Below are 17734 nucleotides of genomic sequence, written 5' to 3'. Positions count from 1 at the left end.
TGTCTGGCTTCCTCTCCGGCCTTTATTCACCTCCCGTGTAGCTGTGAGTGTGTGAGCCTGCAGGGCCCCATGGAATTGCCTAGAAGTAGGCTGAATCGCTGCAAGGGCTGAACAGCAGTATCGGGCAGGCTCGGGCAACGCGCGGCCCGTTCGGGTTATCGCTTCTCGGCCTTTTGGCTAAGATCAAGTGTAGTATCTGTTCTTATCAGTTTAATATCTGATACGTCCCCTATCTGGGGACCATATATTAAATGGATTTTTAGAACAGGGAGATGGAAATAGAGCTTGCTCTGTCCACTCCACGCATTGACCTGGTATTGCAGTATTTCCAGGACCGGTGCACCCTTTCCTTATGTGTTGACTAAAAGCAGATTCCAAAAGTGTTTTTTGTCTTTGCTATTGTTTCTGTCTTTCTGAAGGGATCTCCCCTTTTAATCCCATTATTTCAACACCTGTTGGACAATGCATGAGTGATAATGAGCTCATTGATTAAATGCAATTAATGAATAGATTGCCACCTCTTGTTGTGTGTCGTCTGTGTTTCTGTGTTTCCGGCATTTCACATTGGAACACCTCATTCACCTTCCTTGTCTTCTCTCCGCCCTCCCTTTTAGGTAAGTTAAAGAGCTGCACCTGAGCCAGCCACTGATTGATTGATTGATTGATTGATTGATTGATTGATTGATTGATTGATTGATTGATTGATGCAGCACAACAGTCAAATAGTGGAGTGGAGTAGGGGAACAGCAAACAGCCAATAAAGCAGCCCGCCCGCTCGCCTGCCCGCCACAATGGACCTACCTGTGTACACTAGATGGATGTGATGGAATGTACTGTCGTCCCTACATTTCAAGAAGAAGTAAGAATTGCAGTTGCAACAAAGCCTTGCTTGCCTACAAAGAGAGCAGCAATTTGGATTTGTTACTATGTTACCTAGAAGAATAACAAACTGTGCAAGGATGGAGGTTGTAGGAGCAAGGAGAAGTTGTCTGTAAAGTTGGTGGATGCCTATTTTCCATTTTGCAGTCCCTTGTCTCCCTCTTGTGGCCTCCTGGAGGCAACTAGCTGTGCAAAAAAAAGACAGCCTGGCGGCCGGCTGTTGCAGTGTTGCCCTCTCAGGCAACACTGAGTGACTGACTGAGCCTCACCGTCTTATATAAAGTTCAGACGGAACTTTGCACGTGTCATAGTGGAGCCCTCAGGACTCCAGAGCCAGCTTTCTGACATCATAATGGGGCCTCAGAGATAAAAGCCTGGGCCCAGGCAGTGTTGGTCAGTGCTGCTCAGCAGGCAGCACTGGACTGGACTGGATTACAGCTGATACAAGGTGTGAAGGAACAAGGGGTGGCTGTGGGCATGCACTTGCTGCCGCTGCCAGTGTTTATCTGCATGGCAGCAGGGCATTTGGGCGTTGCCAGGAAGGCGTTTTTATGTAGATTCCTCCTCTTTCAGCACTGCATTGTGGTGCAAGCAAAAGAAGCAAATCCTGTCTGGCTTCCTCTCCGGCCTTTATTCACCTCCCGTGTAGCTGTGAGTGTGTGAGCCTGCAGGGCCCCATGGAATTGCCTAGAAGTAGGCTGAATCGCTGCAAGGGCTGAACAGCAGTATCGGGCAGGCTCGGGCAACGCGCGGCCCGTTCGGGTTATCGCTTCTCGGCCTTTTGGCTAAGATCAAGTGTAGTATCTGTTCTTATCAGTTTAATATCTGATACGTCCCCTATCTGGGGACCATATATTAAATGGATTTTTAGAACAGGGAGATGGAAATAGAGCTTGCTCTGTCCACTCCACGCATTGACCTGGTATTGCAGTATTTCCAGGACCGGTGCACCCTTTCCTTATGTGTTGACTAAAAGCAGATTCCAAAAGTGTTTTTTGTCTTTGCTATTGTTTCTGTCTTTCTGAAGGGATCTCCCCTTTTAATCCCATTATTTCAACACCTGTTGGACAATGCATGAGTGATAATGAGCTCATTGATTAAATGCAATTAATGAATAGATTGCCACCTCTTGTTGTGTGTCGTCTGTGTTTCTGTGTTTCCGGCATTTCACATTGGAACACCTCATTCACCTTCCTTGTCTTCTCTCCGCCCTCCCTTTTAGGTAAGTTAAAGAGCTGCACCTGAGCCAGCCACTGATTGATTGATTGATTGATTGATTGATTGATTGATTGATTGATTGATTGATTGATTGATTGATTGATGCAGCACAACAGTCAAATAGTGGAGTGGAGTAGGGGAACAGCAAACAGCCAATAAAGCAGCCCGCCCGCTCGCCTGCCCGCCACAATGGACCTACCTGTGTACACTAGATGGATGTGATGGAATGTACTGTCGTCCCTACATTTCAAGAAGAAGTAAGAATTGCAGTTGCAACAAAGCCTTGCTTGCCTACAAAGAGAGCAGCAATTTGGATTTGTTACTATGTTACCTAGAAGAATAACAAACTGTGCAAGGATGGAGGTTGTAGGAGCAAGGAGAAGTTGTCTGTAAAGTTGGTGGATGCCTATTTTCCATTTTGCAGTCCCTTGTCTCCCTCTTGTGGCCTCCTGGAGGCAACTAGCTGTGCAAAAAAAAGACAGCCTGGCGGCCGGCTGTTGCAGTGTTGCCCTCTCAGGCAACACTGAGTGACTGACTGAGCCTCACCGTCTTATATAAAGTTCAGACGGAACTTTGCACGTGTCATAGTGGAGCCCTCAGGATTCCAGAGCCAGCTTTCTGACATCATAATGGGGCCTCAGAGATAAAAGCCTGGGCCCAGGCAGTGTTGGTCAGTGCTGCTCAGCAGGCAGCACTGGACTGGACTGGATTACAGCTGATACAAGGTGTGAAGGAACAAGGGGTGGCTGTGGGCATGCACTTGCTGCCGCTGCCAGTGTTTATCTGCATGGCAGCAGGGCATTTGGGCGTTGCCAGGAAGGCGTTTTTATGTAGATTCCTCCTCTTTCAGCACTGCATTGTGGTGCAAGCAAAAGAAGCAAATCCTGTCTGGCTTCCTCTCCGGCCTTTATTCACCTCCCGTGTAGCTGTGAGTGTGTGAGCCTGCAGGGCCCCATGGAATTGCCTAGAAGTAGGCTGAATCGCTGCAAGGGCTGAACAGCAGTATCGGGCAGGCTCGGGCAACGCGCGGCCCGTTCGGGTTATCGCTTCTCGGCCTTTTGGCTAAGATCAAGTGTAGTATCTGTTCTTATCAGTTTAATATCTGATACGTCCCCTATCTGGGGACCATATATTAAATGGATTTTTAGAACAGGGAGATGGAAATAGAGCTTGCTCTGTCCACTCCACGCATTGACCTGGTATTGCAGTATTTCCAGGACCGGTGCACCCTTTCCTTATGTGTTGACTAAAAGCAGATTCCAAAAGTGTTTTTTGTCTTTGCTATTGTTTCTGTCTTTCTGAAGGGATCTCCCCTTTTAATCCCATTATTTCAACACCTGTTGGACAATGCATGAGTGATAATGAGCTCATTGATTAAATGCAATTAATGAATAGATTGCCACCTCTTGTTGTGTGTCGTCTGTGTTTCTGTGTTTCCGGCATTTCACATTGGAACACCTCATTCACCTTCCTTGTCTTCTCTCCGCCCTCCCTTTTAGGTAAGTTAAAGAGCTGCACCTGAGCCAGCCACTGATTGATTGATTGATTGATTGATTGATTGATTGATTGATTGATTGATTGATTGATTGATTGATTGATTGATTGATGCAGCACAACAGTCAAATAGTGGAGTGGAGTAGGGGAACAGCAAACAGCCAATAAAGCAGCCCGCCCGCTCGCCTGCCCGCCACAATGGACCTACCTGTGTACACTAGATGGATGTGATGGAATGTACTGTCGTCCCTACATTTCAAGAAGAAGTAAGAATTGCAGTTGCAACAAAGCCTTGCTTGCCTACAAAGAGAGCAGCAATTTGGATTTGTTACTATGTTACCTAGAAGAATAACAAACTGTGCAAGGATGGAGGTTGTAGGAGCAAGGAGAAGTTGTCTGTAAAGTTGGTGGATGCCTATTTTCCATTTTGCAGTCCCTTGTCTCCCTCTTGTGGCCTCCTGGAGGCAACTAGCTGTGCAAAAAAAAGACAGCCTGGCGGCCGGCTGTTGCAGTGTTGCCCTCTCAGGCAACACTGAGTGACTGACTGAGCCTCACCGTCTTATATAAAGTTCAGACGGAACTTTGCACGTGTCATAGTGGAGCCCTCAGGATTCCAGAGCCAGCTTTCTGACATCATAATGGGGCCTCAGAGATAAAAGCCTGGGCCCAGGCAGTGTTGGTCAGTGCTGCTCAGCAGGCAGCACTGGACTGGACTGGATTACAGCTGATACAAGGTGTGAAGGAACAAGGGGTGGCTGTGGGCATGCACTTGCTGCCGCTGCCAGTGTTTATCTGCATGGCAGCAGGGCATTTGGGCGTTGCCAGGAAGGCGTTTTTATGTAGATTCCTCCTCTTTCAGCACTGCATTGTGGTGCAAGCAAAAGAAGCAAATCCTGTCTGGCTTCCTCTCCGGCCTTTATTCACCTCCCGTGTAGCTGTGAGTGTGTGAGCCTGCAGGGCCCCATGGAATTGCCTAGAAGTAGGCTGAATCGCTGCAAGGGCTGAACAGCAGTATCGGGCAGGCTCGGGCAACGCGCGGCCCGTTCGGGTTATCGCTTCTCGGCCTTTTGGCTAAGATCAAGTGTAGTATCTGTTCTTATCAGTTTAATATCTGATACGTCCCCTATCTGGGGACCATATATTAAATGGATTTTTAGAACAGGGAGATGGAAATAGAGCTTGCTCTGTCCACTCCACGCATTGACCTGGTATTGCAGTATTTCCAGGACCGGTGCACCCTTTCCTTATGTGTTGACTAAAAGCAGATTCCAAAAGTGTTTTTTGTCTTTGCTATTGTTTCTGTCTTTCTGAAGGGATCTCCCCTTTTAATCCCATTATTTCAACACCTGTTGGACAATGCATGAGTGATAATGAGCTCATTGATTAAATGCAATTAATGAATAGATTGCCACCTCTTGTTGTGTGTCGTCTGTGTTTCTGTGTTTCCGGCATTTCACATTGGAACACCTCATTCACCTTCCTTGTCTTCTCTCCGCCCTCCCTTTTAGGTAAGTTAAAGAGCTGCACCTGAGCCAGCCACTGATTGATTGATTGATTGATTGATTGATTGATTGATTGATTGATTGATTGATTGATTGATTGATTGATTGATTGATTGATTGATGCAGCACAACAGTCAAATAGTGGAGTGGAGTAGGGGAACAGCAAACAGCCAATAAAGCAGCCCGCCCGCTCGCCTGCCCGCCACAATGGACCTACCTGTGTACACTAGATGGATGTGATGGAATGTACTGTCGTCCCTACATTTCAAGAAGAAGTAAGAATTGCAGTTGCAACAAAGCCTTGCTTGCCTACAAAGAGAGCAGCAATTTGGATTTGTTACTATGTTACCTAGAAGAATAACAAACTGTGCAAGGATGGAGGTTGTAGGAGCAAGGAGAAGTTGTCTGTAAAGTTGGTGGATGCCTATTTTCCATTTTGCAGTCCCTTGTCTCCCTCTTGTGGCCTCCTGGAGGCAACTAGCTGTGCAAAAAAAAGACAGCCTGGCGGCCGGCTGTTGCAGTGTTGCCCTCTCAGGCAACACTGAGTGACTGACTGAGCCTCACCGTCTTATATAAAGTTCAGACGGAACTTTGCACGTGTCATAGTGGAGCCCTCAGGATTCCAGAGCCAGCTTTCTGACATCATAATGGGGCCTCAGAGATAAAAGCCTGGGCCCAGGCAGTGTTGGTCAGTGCTGCTCAGCAGGCAGCACTGGACTGGACTGGATTACAGCTGATACAAGGTGTGAAGGAACAAGGGGTGGCTGTGGGCATGCACTTGCTGCCGCTGCCAGTGTTTATCTGCATGGCAGCAGGGCATTTGGGCGTTGCCAGGAAGGCGTTTTTATGTAGATTCCTCCTCTTTCAGCACTGCATTGTGGTGCAAGCAAAAGAAGCAAATCCTGTCTGGCTTCCTCTCCGGCCTTTATTCACCTCCCGTGTAGCTGTGAGTGTGTGAGCCTGCAGGGCCCCATGGAATTGCCTAGAAGTAGGCTGAATCGCTGCAAGGGCTGAACAGCAGTATCGGGCAGGCTCGGGCAACGCGCGGCCCGTTCGGGTTATCGCTTCTCGGCCTTTTGGCTAAGATCAAGTGTAGTATCTGTTCTTATCAGTTTAATATCTGATACGTCCCCTATCTGGGGACCATATATTAAATGGATTTTTAGAACAGGGAGATGGAAATAGAGCTTGCTCTGTCCACTCCACGCATTGACCTGGTATTGCAGTATTTCCAGGACCGGTGCACCCTTTCCTTATGTGTTGACTAAAAGCAGATTCCAAAAGTGTTTTTTGTCTTTGCTATTGTTTCTGTCTTTCTGAAGGGATCTCCCCTTTTAATCCCATTATTTCAACACCTGTTGGACAATGCATGAGTGATAATGAGCTCATTGATTAAATGCAATTAATGAATAGATTGCCACCTCTTGTTGTGTGTCGTCTGTGTTTCTGTGTTTCCGGCATTTCACATTGGAACACCTCATTCACCTTCCTTGTCTTCTCTCCGCCCTCCCTTTTAGGTAAGTTAAAGAGCTGCACCTGAGCCAGCCACTGATTGATTGATTGATTGATTGATTGATTGATTGATGCAGCACAACAGTCAAATAGTGGAGTGGAGTAGGGGAACAGCAAACAGCCAATAAAGCAGCCCGCCCGCTCGCCTGCCCGCCACAATGGACCTACCTGTGTACACTAGATGGATGTGATGGAATGTACTGTCGTCCCTACATTTCAAGAAGAAGTAAGAATTGCAGTTGCAACAAAGCCTTGCTTGCCTACAAAGAGAGCAGCAATTTGGATTTGTTACTATGTTACCTAGAAGAATAACAAACTGTGCAAGGATGGAGGTTGTAGGAGCAAGGAGAAGTTGTCTGTAAAGTTGGTGGATGCCTATTTTCCATTTTGCAGTCCCTTGTCTCCCTCTTGTGGCCTCCTGGAGGCAACTAGCTGTGCAAAAAAAAGACAGCCTGGCGGCCGGCTGTTGCATTGTTGCCCTCTCAGGCAACACTGAGTGACTGACTGAGCCTCACCGTCTTATATAAAGTTCAGACGGAACTTTGCACGTGTCATAGTGGAGCCCTCAGGATTCCAGAGCCAGCTTTCTGACATCATAATGGGGCCTCAGAGATAAAAGCCTGGGCCCAGGCAGTGTTGGTCAGTGCTGCTCAGCAGGCAGCACTGGACTGGACTGGATTACAGCTGATACAAGGTGTGAAGGAACAAGGGGTGGCTGTGGGCATGCACTTGCTGCCGCTGCCAGTGTTTATCTGCATGGCAGCAGGGCATTTGGGCGTTGCCAGGAAGGCGTTTTTATGTAGATTCCTCCTCTTTCAGCACTGCATTGTGGTGCAAGCAAAAGAAGCAAATCCTGTCTGGCTTCCTCTCCGGCCTTTATTCACCTCCCGTGTAGCTGTGAGTGTGTGAGCCTGCAGGGCCCCATGGAATTGCCTAGAAGTAGGCTGAATCGCTGCAAGGGCTGAACAGCAGTATCGGGCAGGCTCGGGCAACGCGCGGCCCGTTCGGGTTATCGCTTCTCGGCCTTTTGGCTAAGATCAAGTGTAGTATCTGTTCTTATCAGTTTAATATCTGATACGTCCCCTATCTGGGGACCATATATTAAATGGATTTTTAGAACAGGGAGATGGAAATAGAGCTTGCTCTGTCCACTCCACGCATTGACCTGGTATTGCAGTATTTCCAGGACCGGTGCACCCAGGGGCGTAACTAGGAAAGACTGGGCCCCATAGCAAACTTTTGACTGGGGCCCCCCCCTCTGCTGGGTATCACACAACCCCCCCCCCCCTTGTAGATAGTGCCTCCCTATAGATTCCACCACACAGCGCCCCCCTATAGATAGCACCATACACAGCCCCTGCAGATAACGCCATACAGCCCCCCTGTAGATAACGCCATACAGACTCCCTCTGTAGATAACGCCATACAGCCCCCCTGTAGATAACGCCATACAGCCCCCCTGTAGATAACGCCATACAGCCCCCCCTGTAGATAACGCTATATAGCCCCCCCCCCCCCAAAAAAAAACGTCCTATAGTTTGTCCTACAAAAGACATGCATCCCCTATCCACAGGATAGGGGATACATGTGTGATCACTGGCAGCGATAAGGAGAACGGGGGACCGAAAGTCCCCCGAAGTTCTCCATGACTAACCTCGGACTTCCGGCGTCTGCGCAGTTCAATAAAAATGAAAGGAGCGCTGGTCACGCATGCGCACAAGCGCGACCGGCGCTCCATTCATTTCTACGGAGCTGCCGACACAGACCCCGGAAGTCCGAGGTTTGTCATGGAGAACTTAGGGGGGACTTTCGGTCCCCCGTTCTCCTCATCGCTGCCAGCGATCACACATGTATCCCCTATCCTGTGGATAGGGGATACATGTCTTATGTAGGAACAACCCCTTCAGTGGCGTCGCGCTGTAGCAGCCATAGCGGCTGCTAGCGGAGCCTGCGGCCATGGGAGGGGGCCGTGCCGGCGGGTGGCACGGGCCCCCTCATGCTGCAGGCCCTGTAGAAGTCGCTACGGCTGCTATAGCGGTAGTTACGCCACTGCGTATAAGTTTGTACGGCGTAAAACTACAGCTCCCAGCATGGCCGGAACAATGGTAAGGATATGCTGGGAGATGCGGTTTCACAAAAAAAATCCTATCACCATCATCTCGCTGCAGATCATACAGTGACTACAATACTGATTAGAGGCAGAATAAACATTTATATTAAGTGACTCACCGGTGACGTCTCAGATTCTAGTTCTTTTCTTCTCCCTCCGGTCCAGACCTCTATGATGGATTTCTCCCGGCCATGACCCATTTCTGCAGTTTTCCGTTTAGATGTCTTCAGCTTCTCACTTTTAAAACATTTCTGCACCTATAAAACGAAGTTAAAATTCTCAACACATCTAAATATAACTGTCACAAACACACAACATGTCCCCTGTAGATAGTGACCTACATAGAAGCCCCTGTAGATAGTGCCCACATATGGACTCCAGAGCTGCAAGGCAATAGTGCTAACCACTGAGCCACCGTGCTGCCCTACATATAGCTTCCCCTATAGTTAGTGCTCCACGTATAGCCCACCTCTGTATATAGTGTCTCACATATAGCTCCCCCTGTATATAGTGTCCCACATATAGCCCACCCCTGTAGACTGTGCACTACATATAGCCACCCTGTTGCTAGTGCCCCACAGGTAACCCACCCCTGTATATAGTGTCCCACATATAGACCCCCCTGTATATAGTGGCCCACATATAGACCCCCCTGTATATAGTGGGCCACATATGGACCCCCCCTGTATATAGTGGCCCACATATAGAGCCCCCTGTATATAATGGCCCACATATAGAGCCCCCTGTATATAGTGGCCCACACCCCCACATATAGAGCCCCCTGTATATAGTGGCCCACACCCCCACATATAGACCCCCCTGTATATAATGGCCCACATATAGAGCCCCCTGTATATAATGGCCCACACCCCCACATATAGACACCCCCTGTAGCTACTGCCCCACATATAGACCCCCTATATATAATAGCCCACATAAAGATGACCCCCCCCCCTCCCCCTCCCCCCCTCATAGATAATGCCATTCACATTTTTATGAGGGGAAAAAAAACAAAAACTTGACATACTCACATTCTCCGGTTCCCACGCTGTTCACTGGCGATGCAGACATGCTCTCTTCTGAGCATGTCTGCAGGAGTTGAACGAGCGTCCTCCAATGACGCTGATTGGCGGGGCAGAATGACTTGCCCCGCCAATCAGCGCCTTCCAAGCATGGAAGCGGCGCGATGATGTCATCGCGCCGCTAGCCAATCAGTGTCATTGTAAGGCACTGGATGGTCAGGCACGGAACATGCCCGGCCATTCATGTATTTGGCTGCCGCTAGCACTGGGGCCCCCTCCGGTGCTAGCGACACCTACAGGCATGAGATGGCCTGTGTAAGGCTCGGCGTCGCGGGCCCCACAGTAGCGACGCTACCGCTGTAGTAGCCATAACGGCTGCTAGCGGCGCCACCGGGCCCCCTCAAGCCCCGGGCCCCGTAGCAGCCGCTACTGCTGCTACCGCGGTAGTTACGCCACTGGGTGCACCCTTTCCTTATGTGTTGACTAAAAGCAGATTCCAAAAGTGTTTTTTGTCTTTGCTATTGTTTCTGTCTTTCTGAAGGGATCTCCCCTTTTAATCCCATTATTTCAACACCTGTTGGACAATGCATGAGTGATAATGAGCTCATTGATTAAATGCAATTAATGAATAGATTGCCACCTCTTGTTGTGTGTCGTCTGTGTTTCTGTGTTTCCGGCATTTCACATTGGAACACCTCATTCACCTTCCTTGTCTTCTCTCCGCCCTCCCTTTTAGGTAAGTTAAAGAGCTGCACCTGAGCCAGCCACTGATTGATTGATTGATTGATTGATTGATTGATTGATTGATTGATTGATTGATTGATTGATTGATTGATTGATTGATTGATGCAGCACAACAGTCAAATAGTGGAGTGGAGTAGGGGAACAGCAAACAGCCAATAAAGCAGCCCGCCCGCTCGCCTGCCCGCCACAATGGACCTACCTGTGTACACTAGATGGATGTGATGGAATGTACTGTCGTCCCTACATTTCAAGAAGAAGTAAGAATTGCAGTTGCAACAAAGCCTTGCTTGCCTACAAAGAGAGCAGCAATTTGGATTTGTTACTATGTTACCTAGAAGAATAACAAACTGTGCAAGGATTGAGGTTGTAGGAGCAAGGAGAAGTTGTCTGTAAAGTTGGTGGATGCCTATTTTCCATTTTGCAGTCCCTTGTCTCCCTCTTGTGGCCTCCTGGAGGCAACTAGCTGTGCAAAAAAAAGACAGCCTGGCGGCCGGCTGTTGCAGTGTTGCCCTCTCAGGCAACACTGAGTGACTGACTGAGCCTCACCGTCTTATATAAAGTTCAGACGGAACTTTGCACGTGTCATAGTGGAGCCCTCACGATTCCAGAGCCAGCTTTCTGACATCATAATGGGGCCTCAGAGATAAAAGCCTGGGCCCAGGCAGTGTTGGTCAGTGCTGCTCAGCAGGCAGCACTGGACTGGACTGGATTACAGCTGATACAAGGTGTGAAGGAACAAGGGGTGGCTGTGGGCATGCACTTGCTGCCGCTGCCAGTGTGTATCTGCATGGCAGCAGGGCATTTGGGCGTTGCCAGGAAGGCGTTTTTATGTAGATTCCTCCTCTTTCAGCACTGCATTGTGGTGCAAGCAAAAGAAGCAAATCCTGTCTGGCTTCCTCTCCGGCCTTTATTCACCTCCCGTGTAGCTGTGAGTGTGTGAGCCTGCAGGGCCCCATGGAATTGCCTAGAAGTAGGCTGAATCGCTGCAAGGGCTGAACAGCAGTATCGGGCAGGCTCGGGCAACGCGCGGCCCGTTCGGGTTATCGCTTCTCGGCCTTTTGGCTAAGATCAAGTGTAGTATCTGTTCTTATCAGTTTAATATCTGATACGTCCCCTATCTGGGGACCATATATTAAATGGATTTTTAGAACAGGGAGATGGAAATAGAGCTTGCTCTGTCCACTCCACGCATTGACCTGGTATTGCAGTATTTCCAGGACCGGTGCACCCTTTCCTTATGTGTTGACTAAAAGCAGATTCCAAAAGTGTTTTTTGTCTTTGCTATTGTTTCTGTCTTTCTGAAGGGATCTCCCCTTTTAATCCCATTATTTCAACACCTGTTGGACAATGCATGAGTGATAATGAGCTCATTGATTAAATGCAATTAATGAATAGATTGCCACCTCTTGTTGTGTGTCGTCTGTGTTTCTGTGTTTCCGGCATTTCACATTGGAACACCTCATTCACCTTCCTTGTCTTCTCTCCGCCCTCCCTTTTAGGTAAGTTAAAGAGCTGCACCTGAGCCAGCCACTGATTGATTGATTGATTGATTGATTGATTGATTGATTGATTGATTGATTGATTGATTGATTGATGCAGCACAACAGTCAAATAGTGGAGTGGAGTAGGGGAACAGCAAACAGCCAATAAAGCAGCCCGCCCGCTCGCCTGCCCGCCACAATGGACCTACCTGTGTACACTAGATGGATGTGATGGAATGTACTGTCGTCCCTACATTTCAAGAAGAAGTAAGAATTGCAGTTGCAACAAAGCCTTGCTTGCCTACAAAGAGAGCAGCAATTTGGATTTGTTACTATGTTACCTAGAAGAATAACAAACTGTGCAAGGATTGAGGTTGTAGGAGCAAGGAGAAGTTGTCTGTAAAGTTGGTGGATGCCTATTTTCCATTTTGCAGTCCCTTGTCTCCCTCTTGTGGCCTCCTGGAGGCAACTAGCTGTGCAAAAAAAAGACAGCCTGGCGGCCGGCTGTTGCAGTGTTGCCCTCTCAGGCAACACTGAGTGACTGACTGAGCCTCACCGTCTTATATAAAGTTCAGACGGAACTTTGCACGTGTCATAGTGGAGCCCTCACGATTCCAGAGCCAGCTTTCTGACATCATAATGGGGCCTCAGAGATAAAAGCCTGGGCCCAGGCAGTGTTGGTCAGTGCTGCTCAGCAGGCAGCACTGGACTGGACTGGATTACAGCTGATACAAGGTGTGAAGGAACAAGGGGTGGCTGTGGGCATGCACTTGCTGCCGCTGCCAGTGTTTATCTGCATGGCAGCAGGGCATTTGGGCGTTGCCAGGAAGGCGTTTTTATGTAGATTCCTCCTCTTTCAGCACTGCATTGTGGTGCAAGCAAAAGAAGCAAATCCTGTCTGGCTTCCTCTCCGGCCTTTATTCACCTCCCGTGTAGCTGTGAGTGTGTGAGCCTGCAGGGCCCCATGGAATTGCCTAGAAGTAGGCTGAATCGCTGCAAGGGCTGAACAGCAGTATCGGGCAGGCTCGGGCAACGCGCGGCCCGTTCGGGTTATCGCTTCTCGGCCTTTTGGCTAAGATCAAGTGTAGTATCTGTTCTTATCAGTTTAATATCTGATACGTCCCCTATCTGGGGACCATATATTAAATGGATTTTTAGAACAGGGAGATGGAAATAGAGCTTGCTCTGTCCACTCCACGCATTGACCTGGTATTGCAGTATTTCCAGGACCGGTGCACCCTTTCCTTATGTGTTGACTAAAAGCAGATTCCAAAAGTGTTTTTTGTCTTTGCTATTGTTTCTGTCTTTCTGAAGGGATCTCCCCTTTTAATCCCATTATTTCAACACCTGTTGGACAATGCATGAGTGATAATGAGCTCATTGATTAAATGCAATTAATGAATAGATTGCCACCTCTTGTTGTGTGTCGTCTGTGTTTCTGTGTTTCCGGCATTTCACATTGGAACACCTCATTCACCTTCCTTGTCTTCTCTCCGCCCTCCCTTTTAGGTAAGTTAAAGAGCTGCACCTGAGCCAGCCACTGATTGATTGATTGATTGATTGATTGATTGATTGATGCAGCACAACAGTCAAATAGTGGAGTGGAGTAGGGGAACAGCAAACAGCCAATAAAGCAGCCCGCCCGCTCGCCTGCCCGCCACAATGGACCTACCTGTGTACACTAGATGGATGTGATGGAATGTACTGTCGTCCCTACATTTCAAGAAGAAGTAAGAATTGCAGTTGCAACAAAGCCTTGCTTGCCTACAAAGAGAGCAGCAATTTGGATTTGTTACTATGTTACCTAGAAGAATAACAAACTGTGCAAGGATGGAGGTTGTAGGAGCAAGGAGAAGTTGTCTGTAAAGTTGGTGGATGCCTATTTTCCATTTTGCAGTCCCTTGTCTCCCTCTTGTGGCCTCCTGGAGGCAACTAGCTGTGCAAAAAAAAGACAGCCTGGCGGCCGGCTGTTGCAGTGTTGCCCTCTCAGGCAACACTGAGTGACTGACTGAGCCTCACCGTCTTATATAAAGTTCAGACGGAACTTTGCACGTGTCATAGTGGAGCCCTCAGGATTCCAGAGCCAGCTTTCTGACATCATAATGGGGCCTCAGAGATAAAAGCCTGGGCCCAGGCAGTGTTGGTCAGTGCTGCTCAGCAGGCAGCACTGGACTGGACTGGATTACAGCTGATACAAGGTGTGAAGGAACAAGGGGTGGCTGTGGGCATGCACTTGCTGCCGCTGCCAGTGTTTATCTGCATGGCAGCAGGGCATTTGGGCGTTGCCAGGAAGGCGTTTTTATGTAGATTCCTCCTCTTTCAGCACTGCATTGTGGTGCAAGCAAAAGAAGCAAATCCTGTCTGGCTTCCTCTCCGGCCTTTATTCACCTCCCGTGTAGCTGTGAGTGTGTGAGCCTGCAGGGCCCCATGGAATTGCCTAGAAGTAGGCTGAATCGCTGCAAGGGCTGAACAGCAGTATCGGGCAGGCTCGGGCAACGCGCGGCCCGTTCGGGTTATCGCTTCTCGGCCTTTTGGCTAAGATCAAGTGTAGTATCTGTTCTTATCAGTTTAATATCTGATACGTCCCCTATCTGGGGACCATATATTAAATGGATTTTTAGAACAGGGAGATGGAAATAGAGCTTGCTCTGTCCACTCCACGCATTGACCTGGTATTGCAGTATTTCCAGGACCGGTGCACCCTTTCCTTATGTGTTGACTAAAAGCAGATTCCAAAAGTGTTTTTTGTCTTTGCTATTGTTTCTGTCTTTCTGAAGGGATCTCCCCTTTTAATCCCATTATTTCAACACCTGTTGGACAATGCATGAGTGATAATGAGCTCATTGATTAAATGCAATTAATGAATAGATTGCCACCTCTTGTTGTGTGTCGTCTGTGTTTCTGTGTTTCCGGCATTTCACATTGGAACACCTCATTCACCTTCCTTGTCTTCTCTCCGCCCTCCCTTTTAGGTAAGTTAAAGAGCTGCACCTGAGCCAGCCACTGATTGATTGATTGATTGATTGATTGATTGATTGATTGATTGATTGATTGATTGATTGATTGATTGATGCAGCACAACAGTCAAATAGTGGAGTGGAGTAGGGGAACAGCAAACAGCCAATAAAGCAGCCCGCCCGCTCGCCTGCCCGCCACAATGGACCTACCTGTGTACACTAGATGGATGTGATGGAATGTACTGTCGTCCCTACATTTCAAGAAGAAGTAAGAATTGCAGTTGCAACAAAGCCTTGCTTGCCTACAAAGAGAGCAGCAATTTGGATTTGTTACTATGTTACCTAGAAGAATAACAAACTGTGCAAGGATGGAGGTTGTAGGAGCAAGGAGAAGTTGTCTGTAAAGTTGGTGGATGCCTATTTTCCATTTTGCAGTCCCTTGTCTCCCTCTTGTGGCCTCCTGGAGGCAACTAGCTGTGCAAAAAAAAAGACAGCCTGGCGGCCGGCTGTTGCAGTGTTGCCCTCTCAGGCAACACTGAGTGACTGACTGAGCCTCACCGTCTTATATAAAGTTCAGACGGAACTTTGCACGTGTCATAGTGGAGCCCTCAGGATTCCAGAGCCAGCTTTCTGACATCATAATGGGGCCTCAGAGATAAAAGCCTGGGCCCAGGCAGTGTTGGTCAGTGCTGCTCAGCAGGCAGCACTGGACTGGACTGGATTACAGCTGATACAAGGTGTGAAGGAACAAGGGGTGGCTGTGGGCATGCACTTGCTGCCGCTGCCAGTGTTTATCTGCATGGCAGCAGGGCATTTGGGCGTTGCCAGGAAGGCGTTTTTATGTAGATTCCTCCTCTTTCAGCACTGCATTGTGGTGCAAGCAAAAGAAGCAAATCCTGTCTGGCTTCCTCTCCGGCCTTTATTCACCTCCCGTGTAGCTGTGAGTGTGTGAGCCTGCAGGGCCCCATGGAATTGCCTAGAAGTAGGCTGAATCGCTGCAAGGGCTGAACAGCAGTATCGGGCAGGCTCGGGCAACGCGCGGCCCGTTCGGGTTATCGCTTCTCGGCCTTTTGGCTAAGATCAAGTGTAGTATCTGTTCTTATCAGTTTAATATCTGATACGTCCCCTATCTGGGGACCATATATTAAATGGATTTTTAGAACAGGGAGATGGAAATAGAGCTTGCTCTGTCCACTCCACGCATTGACCTGGTATTGCAGTATTTCCAGGACCGGTGCACCCTTTCCTTATGTGTTGACTAAAAGCAGATTCCAAAAGTGTTTTTTGTCTTTGCTATTGTTTCTGTCTTTCTGAAGGGATCTCCCCTTTTAATCCCATTATTTCAACACCTGTTGGACAATGCATGAGTGATAATGAGCTCATTGATTAAATGCAATTAATGAATAGATTGCCACCTCTTGTTGTGTGTCGTCTGTGTTTCTGTGTTTCCGGCATTTCACATTGGAACACCTCATTCACCTTCCTTGTCTTCTCTCCGCCCTCCCTTTTAGGTAAGTTAAAGAGCTGCACCTGAGCCAGCCACTGATTGATTGATTGATTGATTGATTGATTGATTGATTGATTGATTGATTGATGCAGCACAACAGTCAAATAGTGGAGTGGAGTAGGGGAACAGCAAACAGCCAATAAAGCAGCCCGCCCGCTCGCCTGCCCGCCACAATGGACCTACCTGTGTACACTAGATGGATGTGATGGAATGTACTGTCGTCCCTACATTTCAAGAAGAAGTAAGAATTGCAGTTGCAACAAAGCCTTGCTTGCCTACAAAGAGAGCAGCAATTTGGATTTGTTACTATGTTACCTAGAAGAATAACAAACTGTGCAAGGATGGAGGTTGTAGGAGCAAGGAGAAGTTGTCTGTAAAGTTGGTGGATGCCTATTTTCCATTTTGCAGTCCCTTGTCTCCCTCTTGTGGCCTCCTGGAGGCAACAAGCTGTACAAAAAAAAGACAGCCTGGCGGCCGGCTGTTGCAGTGTTGCCCTCTCAGGCAACACTGAGTGACTGACTGAGCCTCACCGTCTTATATAAAGTTCAGACGGAACTTTGCACGTCTCATAGTGGAGCCCTCAGGATTCCAGAGCCAGCTTTCTGACATCATAATGGGGCCTCAGAGATAAAAGCCTGGGCCCAGGCAGTATTGGTCAGTGCTGCTCAGCAGGCAGCACTGGACTGGACTGGATTACAGCTGATACAAGGTGTGAAGGAACAAGGGGTGGCTGTGGGCATGCACTTGCTGCCGCTGCCAGTGTTTATCTGCATGGCAGCAGGGCATTTGGGCGTTGCCAGGAAGGCGTTTTTATGTAGATTCCTCCTCTTTCAGCACTGCATTGTGGTGCAAGCAAAAGAAGCAAATCCTGTCTGGCTTCCTCTCCGGCCTTTATTCACCTCCTGTGTAGCTGTGAGTGTGTGAGCCTGCAGGGCCCCATGGAATTGCCTAGAAGTAGGCTGAATCGCTGCAAGGGCTGAACAGCAGTATCGGGCAGGCTCGGGCAACGCGCGGCCCGTTCGGGTTATCGCTTCTCGGCCTTTTGGCTAAGATCAAGTGTAGTATCTGTTCTTATCAGTTTAATATCTGATACGTCCCCTATCTGGGGACCATATATTAAATGGATTTTTAGAACAGGGAGATGGAAATAGAGCTTGCTCTGTCCACTCCACGCATTGACCTGGTATTGCAGTATTTCCAGGACCGGTGCACCCTTTCCTTATGTGTTGACTAAAAGCAGATTCCAAAAGTGTTTTTTGTCTTTGCTATTGTTTCTGTCTTTCTGAAGGGATCTCCCCTTTTAATCCC

The 17734-nt window shown here is 48.4% G+C and overlaps 11 non-coding genes across 11 annotated transcripts; all 11 read left to right on the top strand.

Moving 5' to 3' along the window:
- The first annotated feature begins 157 nt into the window (after positions 1-157).
- On the top strand, positions 158-348 carry LOC142735449 (U2 spliceosomal RNA). Its single transcript, XR_012880530.1, has one exon. It is a non-coding gene; the product is annotated as a U2 spliceosomal RNA (small nuclear RNA).
- Positions 349-1644: 1296 nt separating this feature from the next.
- LOC142735447 (U2 spliceosomal RNA) lies at positions 1645-1835 on the top strand. Its single transcript, XR_012880528.1, has one exon. It is a non-coding gene; the product is annotated as a U2 spliceosomal RNA (small nuclear RNA).
- Positions 1836-3139: 1304 nt separating this feature from the next.
- LOC142735446 (U2 spliceosomal RNA) lies at positions 3140-3330 on the top strand. Its single transcript, XR_012880527.1, has one exon. It is a non-coding gene; the product is annotated as a U2 spliceosomal RNA (small nuclear RNA).
- Positions 3331-4642: 1312 nt separating this feature from the next.
- Positions 4643-4833, top strand: LOC142735445 (U2 spliceosomal RNA). Its single transcript, XR_012880526.1, has one exon. It is a non-coding gene; the product is annotated as a U2 spliceosomal RNA (small nuclear RNA).
- A 1320-nt stretch (positions 4834-6153) lies between these two features.
- LOC142735444 (U2 spliceosomal RNA) lies at positions 6154-6344 on the top strand. The gene has a single exon (XR_012880525.1). It is a non-coding gene; the product is annotated as a U2 spliceosomal RNA (small nuclear RNA).
- Positions 6345-7616: 1272 nt separating this feature from the next.
- On the top strand, positions 7617-7807 carry LOC142735413 (U2 spliceosomal RNA). Its single transcript, XR_012880497.1, has one exon. It is a non-coding gene; the product is annotated as a U2 spliceosomal RNA (small nuclear RNA).
- A 3716-nt stretch (positions 7808-11523) lies between these two features.
- Positions 11524-11714, top strand: LOC142735443 (U2 spliceosomal RNA). The gene has a single exon (XR_012880524.1). It is a non-coding gene; the product is annotated as a U2 spliceosomal RNA (small nuclear RNA).
- Positions 11715-13014: 1300 nt separating this feature from the next.
- LOC142735442 (U2 spliceosomal RNA) lies at positions 13015-13205 on the top strand. The gene has a single exon (XR_012880523.1). It is a non-coding gene; the product is annotated as a U2 spliceosomal RNA (small nuclear RNA).
- A 1272-nt stretch (positions 13206-14477) lies between these two features.
- LOC142735440 (U2 spliceosomal RNA) lies at positions 14478-14668 on the top strand. Its single transcript, XR_012880522.1, has one exon. It is a non-coding gene; the product is annotated as a U2 spliceosomal RNA (small nuclear RNA).
- Positions 14669-15973: 1305 nt separating this feature from the next.
- LOC142735439 (U2 spliceosomal RNA) lies at positions 15974-16164 on the top strand. Its single transcript, XR_012880521.1, has one exon. It is a non-coding gene; the product is annotated as a U2 spliceosomal RNA (small nuclear RNA).
- A 1288-nt stretch (positions 16165-17452) lies between these two features.
- LOC142735438 (U2 spliceosomal RNA) lies at positions 17453-17643 on the top strand. The gene has a single exon (XR_012880520.1). It is a non-coding gene; the product is annotated as a U2 spliceosomal RNA (small nuclear RNA).
- The last annotated feature ends 91 nt before the right edge of the window (positions 17644-17734 follow it).

The sequence above is a fragment of the Rhinoderma darwinii genome, unplaced genomic scaffold (assembly GCF_050947455.1).
Source record: "Rhinoderma darwinii isolate aRhiDar2 unplaced genomic scaffold, aRhiDar2.hap1 Scaffold_999, whole genome shotgun sequence".
Taxonomy (NCBI): Eukaryota; Metazoa; Chordata; class Amphibia; order Anura; family Rhinodermatidae; genus Rhinoderma; species Rhinoderma darwinii.
This window is presented reverse-complemented; position numbering and strand designations above follow the sequence as displayed.